The sequence below is a fragment of the Labeo rohita genome, chromosome 11, assembly GCF_022985175.1.
Source record: "Labeo rohita strain BAU-BD-2019 chromosome 11, IGBB_LRoh.1.0, whole genome shotgun sequence".
NCBI classification, from domain to species: domain Eukaryota; kingdom Metazoa; phylum Chordata; class Actinopteri; order Cypriniformes; family Cyprinidae; genus Labeo; species Labeo rohita.
Window position 1 is genome coordinate 14,422,686 of NC_066879.1, and position 10,247 is coordinate 14,432,932.

General features: G+C 29.9%; 1 long non-coding RNA gene across 2 annotated transcripts in view; it reads right to left on the reverse strand.

The window, feature by feature from the left end:
- Nucleotides 1-10,196, reverse strand: part of LOC127173512 (uncharacterized) — a 43,744-nt gene extending 33,548 nt beyond the window's left edge. The window contains exons 1-2 of one of the 2 annotated variants that reach the window (XR_007828773.1): nt 10,074-10,196; nt 9,412-9,533 (exon numbers count right to left, since the gene is read on the reverse strand). This is a non-coding gene — a long non-coding RNA (uncharacterized LOC127173512). Of the gene's footprint in view, nt 1-9,411; nt 9,596-10,073 lie in introns of both variants that reach the window. The other variant, XR_007828774.1, reaches the window with a different exon arrangement.
- Nucleotides 10,197-10,247: the final 51 nt, after the last annotated feature.

Genomic DNA, 10,247 nt, shown 5'->3' on the forward strand with positions numbered 1-10,247 from the left:
TTCAGATACACAAACACAGACACAATAAAATCCATGAATGCCAGAATGATTTTTTCTTTGTAGTATGTAATACACATTAATCTGTTAATGTCAGTGAGTCTGAACACTGGTTATTTGTTTATTTATTTATTTAATAAAATAATAATAATAATAATAATAATAATATATTAATATTTTATTTATTTACTTATTTATTTTTATTTATTTATTTTATTCAGTTCTGAGAAAAAAAGCTTGTTTTTTCCCTTTGTAATAGGCGGATAAAAAAGATTTAATTACCTATTTTACTTGATTTTTTATTCCATGACGAAAACAAGCTCCATTTTTCAAAATTTTGATTTCTTGCAATTCTGACTGTTTTCTCAGAATTTATATCTAGCAAGGAAAATGTTAGAATTGCGAGATATTAACTTTTTATTAATTAGTATATTTATTTATTGAACTATTATTATTGGCTATTTAACTAAATAAATTAATATAATTAATTCTCTTTATTTTTATTTTTATTTTTTTATTCCATGGTGGAAATAAGTTTGATTTTTCCCCTCACAATTACAAGTAAACATTTCATGTCTCGCATTATTAAAACAATTAATTAGTATAATTAGTAATATAGTAACTGCAAAGAAAACCTTGTAATTATCTATGCTTTATTTTATTTTATTTTATTTTATTTTATTTTTTAATTCCACAGTGGAAATAAGATTATTTTTTTCCCCTCACACTTACAAGTTTTTTGTTTTGTTTACTTAAATATTATTGTTTTACAATATTTTGGACACCTAAATATACATGAAATTTTAAGTAGAAAAAAACAAATATAAATGTATACATTTCTTGTAAAATTCATATTTCTAATCTTCAGTTTAAAAATTCAGTTTAACTGAATTTAATTTTTTTCCCCTCACACGTACAAGTTAACATTTCATGTCTCATAATTTAGATTTTTCTCTCACAGTTCTGAGAAAAATATCAGAATATTAACTTTTTATTCATTTGTATATTTATTTATTGAACTATTATTATTGACTAATTAACTAAATAAATTAATATAATTAATTATCTTATTTTTATTTATTTTTTTATTCCATGGTGGAAATAAGCCTGATTGTTTTCATTATTAATTAAAAACAATTAAGTAGTATAATTAGTAATAAAGAACCTGGAAAAAATAACTACATGTTGTAGGACTTACACCATACATTTTTAAAGACTTTAACCAAAACATGACATGCAGTTCACTTGGTATAAAGTACAACAGTGCGAAAAGTTGCATTTTTGTTACAAATACAATACAAACGCAATCAAAATAAAACACAGCTGAAAAAAAAAACTGTTTCTCTACCCAGCTTCCCAACAAGCGTGTTATCGGTCCACACTGAATGTGAAACTGCTGCCAGTCAGAACAAAACTAATGTTTCATGCTGACTGGATTTTGGAGCAATACTATTTCGTTGTGGTCACAGAAACACAAACGAATCTGTGGACAAAATGTCCCGACACTCGTCACAGCTGTACAACACAAAGTAGATTGAGTTACATGTGCAGGACGCTGCGTTCATTCACCACGATCAAAAACATGTCAAAAACACATCAGTTCAGTTTGGAAAGATCAAGCTTTTTCATATTACGTAATTCTCAGAAATTAGTTCTAAGCTAAAAAAAAAAAAAAGGAGAGAAAGAAGTCTAACTGTGTTATTTCAGATATTGGCAAGACTTTCTGTTCTGTTCCTCATGTTGGACTCAAGCCAGCAGTCTGGCTGGTTCAGCAAGACATTTAATTGTATTTTAGACACTTTGCAATATTTCACACGGAGATGAAAGTTTCGAATCCTTGATTATAATCTGCGACTTTGAAATGCGTCTCTATCAGTGTTTCTAGTAAAATATTATTCACCTGTTTATGATGAATGATGAGCATAATTATAGGGCTGAACTCACAAATGCACTAACAAAACATGATTTGACAGCTAATTATATATAACATTTATGTTTGACTCTCTATATCTTAACCTGTTCATATGGTTCATACTTAATCACTCCACACATATAAATCACATATATCTGACAGTGAAAACATTAATCATATTCATTTTATAGCTTAATAATCTTGCTGAATGATGACTACTGACTTATTTCTGTTTTATTAGTAAATCTGAGACCAAAAAAACCCTGCAATTATCTTTATTTTATTTTATACAAGTTAACATTTCATGTCTCACAATTTTGATTTGATTTTTCAATTAAATTATAATTAGTACTATAGTACCTGCAAAAAAACTGCAATTTTATTTTATTTTACCATGGTTTCACCCTCTCACTATTACAAGTCAACTCTTTTTTAATTAGTATATTTAGGTAATTATTAATATTATTATTAACTAATTAACTAAAATTTTTAAATAAATAATTCTCTTTATTAATGTAATTATTTAATAAATTTTATTAACTAAATAATAAAAATGGAAAAAACTGCAATTACCTGTTTTATTTTATTTTATTTTATTTTATTTCATTTTATTAATATTATTAATTAAATTTAAATTTGTAATTAAATTTACATTTTTAATTAAATTAATTTTTTAAACAATTAATTAGCATAATTAGTAATATTGTAATTGTAAAAACTGCAATTATCGATGCTTTATTTTACTTTTTTTTTTTTTTAATTCCACGGTGGAAATAAGCTTGATTTTTTCCCCTCACACTCACAAGTTAACATTTCATGTCTTGCAAGTTGTACAAAACAACAACAACAACAACAACAAAAAACAGTAAAATCTGTAATATTTTAAAATATTATTATTATTCAAAACAGTTGTTTTCTATGTGAATATATTGTAAAATGTAATTTATTTTTGTGATCAAAGCTGAATTTTCAGCATCATTACTCCAGTCTTCAATATCACACAATCTTTCAGAAATCATTTTAATACACAGATTTTTGTTTTAAATTTTTTTGAAAAAATAAATGAATATTTTTATTTAGCAAGGCTGTTTTTTAGCTTTCTATTAATCAAAGAATCCTGAAAAATAAATAAAATATATCACAGTTTCCACAAAAATATGAAGAAGCACAACTGTTTTCAACATTGATAAAAATCAGAAATGTTTCTTGAGCAGCAAATCAGCATATCAGAATGATTTCTGAAGGATCATGTGACACTAAAGACTGGTGTAATGATGCAGAAAATTCAGTTTTGATCACAGAAATAAATTACATTTTAGCAGATATTCAAATTGAAAACAGTTGTTTTAAATTGTAATAATATTTCATAATTTTTACAATATTTTTGATCAAATAACTTCAGACTTGATGAGCACAGGAGACTTTTCAGAAGCAGGTAGTGACAGGCGTATCAACCACACAGTCAGCTCATCTCAGTCGGTTAAACCAACAGGCAAATGAAATCACGACCAGCACTGGTGAGCTGCGACACACATGTTCAAGTGGTTAATTCTGACCAACAACCAAATGACCAGCAGCCTGTGGCCGTCCTTTGATACCTGCGTCATTGTTACATTTCAAACACACGTCGTTTGAGCAGCAGTGACCTCTTGTTCCATTTAACACCAACATATTTAGACTCACATCCTCTCTAGTGTGCAGGACACCTTACAAATCACACGCGCCGTGACATGTTTGCAAGCCGCTGGGATTTACAGACGTGGGAGATGAAAGAGTGTTTATAAAGCGGAAAGTTCTGGCTCTGAAGTCTGATCGCAGGAGACACGTTTGTTGTAAAATAACCAATATATGTCCACCTGTGACCACACATCAACTGAATTCTATGTCAATACATAGTTATGCATTTGGATAAGTGCATACAGTTGAGGTCGAAAGTTTACATACACCTTGCAGAATCTGCAGAATGGTAATTATTAAACCAACATAAGAGAGACATGCATATTATTTTTTATTTAGTACTGACCTGAATAAGATATTTCACATAAAAGACGTTTAATAGTCCACAATTCAATAATAGTTGAATTTATAAAAAATGACCCGGTTCAAAAGTTTACATACACTTGATTCTTAATACTGTGTTGTTACCTGAATAATCCACAGCTGTTTTTTTGGTTTAGTGATAGTTGTTCATGAGTCCCTTGTTTGTCCTGAACAGTTAAACAGCCCACTGGTCCCACAAATTCTGTATTTTTTTCAGCATTTTTGTGTATTTGAACCCTTTAAACAATGACTGTGATTTTGAGATCCATCTTTTCACACTTATAACAAATGAGGGACTCATATGCAACTATTACAGAAGGTTCAAACGCTCACTGATGCTCCAGATGGAAACATGATGCATTAAGAGCCGGGGGTGAAAACTTTTGGAATTTAAAAATCGGTGTAAATTTACCTTATTTTGTCTTCTGGGATACATGTAAGTATCTTCTATAGCTTCTGAAGGGCAGTACTAATTGAAAAACAATATGAAATTCAGGCAAAAGAAGAAAAATGTACACATCAAAAGTTTTCACCCCCGGATCTTAATGCATCTGTTCTTCAGAAAAATCCTTAAGGTCCCACAAATTTAGTTTTTTCAGCATTTTTGTGTATTTGAACCTTTTCCAACAATGACTGTATGATTTTGAGATCCATCTTTTCACACTAAGGACAACTGAGGGACTCATATGCAACTATTAAAACTTTTGAACAGACTGAAGATGTGTACATTTTCTTCTTTTGCCTAAATATCATGTCGTTTTTTTATTTAGTACGGCCCTTCAGAAGCTATAGAAGATACTTACATGTTTCCCAGAAGACAAAATAAGGTAAATTTACACTGATTTTTAAATTGCAAAAGTTTTCACCCACGGCTCTTAATGCATCGTGTTTTCTTCTGAAGCATCAGTGAGCGTTTGAACCTTCTGTAATAGTTGCATATGAGTCCCTCAGTTGTCCTTAGTGTGAAAAGATGGATCTCAGAATCACACAGTCATTGTTGGAAAAGGTTTAAGGATTTTTCTGAAGAACAGCAGACAGTTTAACTGTTCAGGACAAACAAGGGACTCATGAACAACTATCACTAAACAAAAAAACAGCTGTGGATCATTCAGGTAACAACACAGTATGAAGAATCAACCATATGTAAACTTTTGAAAAGGGTAATTTTTTCAAATTCAACTATTATTTTCTCTTGTGGACTATATGGAAACATCTTTTATGTGAAATATCTTATTGAGGTCAGTACTAAATATAAAAAATAACATGCATTTTGTATTACCCGCCTTATTTTGGTAAAATAATTAACATTTTGCAGATACTGCGAGGTGTGTGTAAACTTTTGACCTCAACTGTATGCTTTTTTATCTGCTGAATTCCAAGTATAGTTTATCAGTTTATGCATTTCCTGAAAATCAAACCCATAAAATGTTTACTCAGAAATTGCTAGCAACTTTCACAAAGAATTACAAAGAACGGGCAAGCAACACATCCACTTAAACATGAATTTTTGAAGTAGAAAGCTTGAAATAGTATTTTCTTGTAAAACGGTTTGAGTTGCATGAATGCTTTTAAAATTAATTACATTTTTTACCAATGCATTTATGAAATCAGAAGTCGTATCTCTTAGCATTAGCTAATGCACTGAGAAATAACATGACCAAACAATGAACTGTTGTATTTTTATCAACTATCATCAAGGAATGAACTCACCCTAGGGCATCCAAGATGCTTTTTTCATCATGGGAACAGATTTGGAGAAATGTGTTGTCTGCAGTGAATGGGTGCCGTCAGAATGAGAGTCCAAAGAGCTGATAAAAACATCACAATAATCCACAAGAAAGTGGTGTGGCTTACTTGTGATGTTTTTATCAGCTGTTTGGACTCTCATTCTGACGGCACCCATTCACTGTCATTGGAAAACAAGTGATGTAAAGCTACATTTCTCCAACTCTGATGAAGAAACAAACTCATCTACATCTTGGATGGCCTGAGGGTGAGTACATTTTTCAACAAATGTTCAGTTTTGGACAAAATAAGCAGATAGCATGATAATAATCTATATTGCAATCACAATCCTGTCGCTGTTATTCTATAAAATCAATAAGCCTCTTCAAGCGAGCTACACAACCAGACTGGAGCTGCGCTGTGGTGTGGGTGCAGCTGTTTACACACTGTGAGCGAGTGAGCTGGTCTGGTCTCATTATAGTCTCAGTCTCCATAAGAGTGAAGAACATTTCCAGCCTCCTGCTCATTAATGTCCACAGTAACAGGTGGTTCTGATTAAGATCGGCACACATTCACACACTGACGCAGAGCTTATCGCTCACTGCAATTAACACACGCTTCACTGCACAAATAGCTTGTCAAAAACACTAACTTTACACTTTAAAAGGCATTTAACCTTAGTTTGACCCGTCGGTTACAGTCAGGTTTAATGGTTAAACATTGACTGAGATCTATAAATCACTCACACGTTATTCAGGCGCAAGGAGTTATATAAAAATGTATAAAAATAAATCTCAGCAGAGACTGGGAGCGATGATGTTGAACATACAGTATATGCTGTGGAAATACCAAAATATGAATAAGTTTGGGGTTTTACAAACTACTTTACAATTTTTTTTTTACAGTACTATATTAAATTATTTAAACATTTGGAGTCATAAGATTTTAAGTTTTTGAAAGTATTTGTTCTTGTATGCTCACAAGGGCTTTATTTATTTAAAAAAAAAAAACACAAAAACATAAATATTGTAAAATATTAATACAATTCAAGATAGTTGTTTTCTATTTGTATATGTTTTAAAATGTTATTTATTCCTGTGATGCAAAGCTAAATTTTCAGCATCGTTACTCTAGTCTTCAAATTTAACAGTAAACGCCTATTGTGTAGCACTTTGTTTGCCAACAAATAAAGTGTTCATTTAATTTACATTTGATTAAAATATAAATTACATTAATGTTTTAAGCCTTCATTTAATTATCAGAAAATTTTCTAAGAGAAAAAATTGCCTATTTTTATAAAATAAATATATTTTTTAATGAATTTAAATAATCAGATATGCTACTGATTACTAAAATTAAATTAGTCCATTAAAATGGAAATCAGAAAAATTATAATGCACAACACACCATTTTTTCTGAGAAAAAAGGGCTTATTTTATTTATTTATTTATTTATTTATTTTTAAATGAATACATTTTTATGAATTTAAATAATTAGATATGTTACTAATTACTAAATTTATTAATTAATTAAATTAATCATTAAAATGAAATCAAGAAAAATTAAAATGGAAAACACAGAATCTGATAATAAAATAAATAAATAAATGTAAATTTCATAGGGCCTTAAAAATGTAATTTTAGCTGTTTAGCTATGTAATTTTTAGCTGTTAAACTGTACACTTTTCATGAGTTTAATTAATTAGACATGCTTTTTAATGAATAAATTTTAATTTAACCATTAAAATGGAAACAGGGCAGATTTTTTATTAAGAATAAATAAAGCTTTTTTTTATGAATATAAACAATTAGATATGCTACTGATTACTAAAAATAAATTAAACCAATAAAATGAGGTACAAATAAATAAATAAATAAATAAAATAAATGTCATAGGGCCCTAAAAGTTTTAAGACATTTCCCTTCAATTGTATACGTTTCATGATTTTAATTAATTTGACATGCTTCTTGATTAATAAAATTTTATTTAACCGTTAAAACAGAAATAGGGCCTATTTTTATTAAAAAAAAAAGAAAAAAGAATAATATGAATTGAAATAATTATATATGCTACTAATTACTAAAACTAAATTAAACCATTAAAATGTAATCCAAAAAAATAAAATAAAATGGAAAACACAAAATCTAGTAAAGACAAGAAAACAAACAAATAAAAAAAACTAAATGAAGAAATAAAATGTATTTCATAGGGCCCTAAAAATGTAATTTTTTCTAAACTGTTAATAAACTGCTGTTCAATTGTATACTTTTTATAATTTCAAAAATTAGACATGCTTTTTGAATAATAAAATTTTATTTAATCATTAAAACAGAATAATTACACCAAACAAATTGAACTTATATAAATATAAAATATAAAAATATTTAAAAAATATTAAAAAAAGAAAGAAATAAAACATAATTTAATTAAAACAGATTTCATAAGTCCCTATACATTTTTTCTTGGTGGTAAGTGATAAATGTAATGCCGTAATTTTAATAAAATAAACAGAAAAATCAACTAAAATGCACATTTGTGTTAAAAGTATATATTAAACAGCCATATCTAAATCATTTGGATACTTGCTGGGAAAAAAAAAAAAAAAAGTAGTTGCGGGTCTCGTCTCATCTCTCAGGAATCACTGATTTGAATTCATGATGGTGCTTCAGTGTCTTTTTGAACATGACAGTAGTTTCTAGTTAAACTGAGAGGATCAGAACAAAGTGCCACTGGCAAAAGTGCAGATAATGTTAAGTTGAAGTGCTTTGATCGCCCAAAAGCATGTGTACAAGATAGCCAGAAAACATCCACACTACGTGAGCGACATACACTGCAGTCGTGCAACAACGCATCAACGGTTCACAAAAACAAAAACTACCATCGTAGTACCACGGAGTACTACAGTAAAACCACCCGAAACAATCACTAGATTTGCCATCTGCAATTAAAATGCAAATTTGATGCCAAGTGATGATAAATGACAGGCCAAAAGCATTACAGGCTATCCATGTCATTCTTAATTCTCATCCCATGTTCAACGGCAGGAAACTCGTCCTGAAGATCTTGCTTTGTGCAAACACTCCCAGCCAATCGAAACCCGAAGACGCTCAACAATCTGATGGGAAATTTCCTCAATGTACCGAAACGTCAATCAATTATTAAAGCCGCAATCGACTTTTCACTCATTTGCTGCATGAAATGATTTCACAGACGTCAGACACAAACTCTGCGTCTCATCTGAATTCAACACAGGTTTCTCGTGCGCTTCGTTCATTATGCATGAGGATGATAAATTACAGACCTTGGACTAAATCAGAGGCAACAGCGCCGCTAATTACCTTTGTTTGAAAAGAAAATCACACCACCAAATTAGCCCCGTGTGTTTATATTCATAATAAGTTCATTTAAGGCATCGACTGCTGGGTGTCGACTTTACAGCGCTAGAAAGAAAATACTGTGAAAATAATAATGCGAGTGAGAAGTCTGAACCAGTCCAGCTGAATTCTGAAACTGGAGAAATAAATAAATAAACGGTAGAAATGAAGACTGAATTAGCTGGACTGAATTACAAATTAAACCCGGAGTTTGATACTCTGTCATTCGGCCACAAATTACAGGTATGTTGACAAAATCCAAAATATCCTTCCAACAGACATTAAAATACTGCAAATCTAACGAAGCAATGCACTTAAAGGAATAGTTCACCCAAAATGGAAATTAGCAGAAAATGTACTCACCCTCAGGCCATCCAAGATGTAGATGAGTTCGTTTCTTCATCAGATTTGGAGAAACGCAGCATTGCATCACATAGCTCACCAATGGATGTGAATGGGTGCCGTCAGAATGAGAGTCCAAACAGCTGATAAAAACATCACAACAATCCAAAAGTAATCCACACCACTCCAGTCCATCAGTTAACATCTTAAGAAGACAAAAGCTGCATGTTAAATAAATAAAGTATTTGATAGGACCCTAAAAGTTTCATTTCAGCTAAACTTTTAATACATTTCTCTTAAATTGTATACTTTTCATGATTTTAATTAATTATGCATGCTTCTTGATTAATACAATTTAATTTACGACATATATATTTTAATTAAAAATAAATAATCTGAATTTTAATAATTAGAGGGAATTCAGAAAATTCAAATGGAAAACACAGAATTTGGTAAATAAATAACTAAATAAATAAACAATCAAATAAATGAGGAAATAAATAAATGTATTTCACAGGGTCCAAATTGCTGTTAAACTGAATAAATTTAATTTAACTATTAAAACAGAATACAGAAAATTTTAAACCAAACAAAAGGAACTTGGAAAATAAATAAAATAATTTAATTAAAACAGATTTCATAAATCCCTATAATTTTTCTTTCTTTGTACATCACTTGCTCACCTATGGATCCTCTGCAGTGAATGGGTGCCGTCAGAATGAGAGTCCAAACAGCTGATAAAAACATCACAATAATCCACAAGTAATCCACACCACTCCAGTCCATCAGTTAACATCTTCAGAAGACAAAACCTGCATGATAAATAAATAAATAAATAAAGTATTTGATAGGGCCCT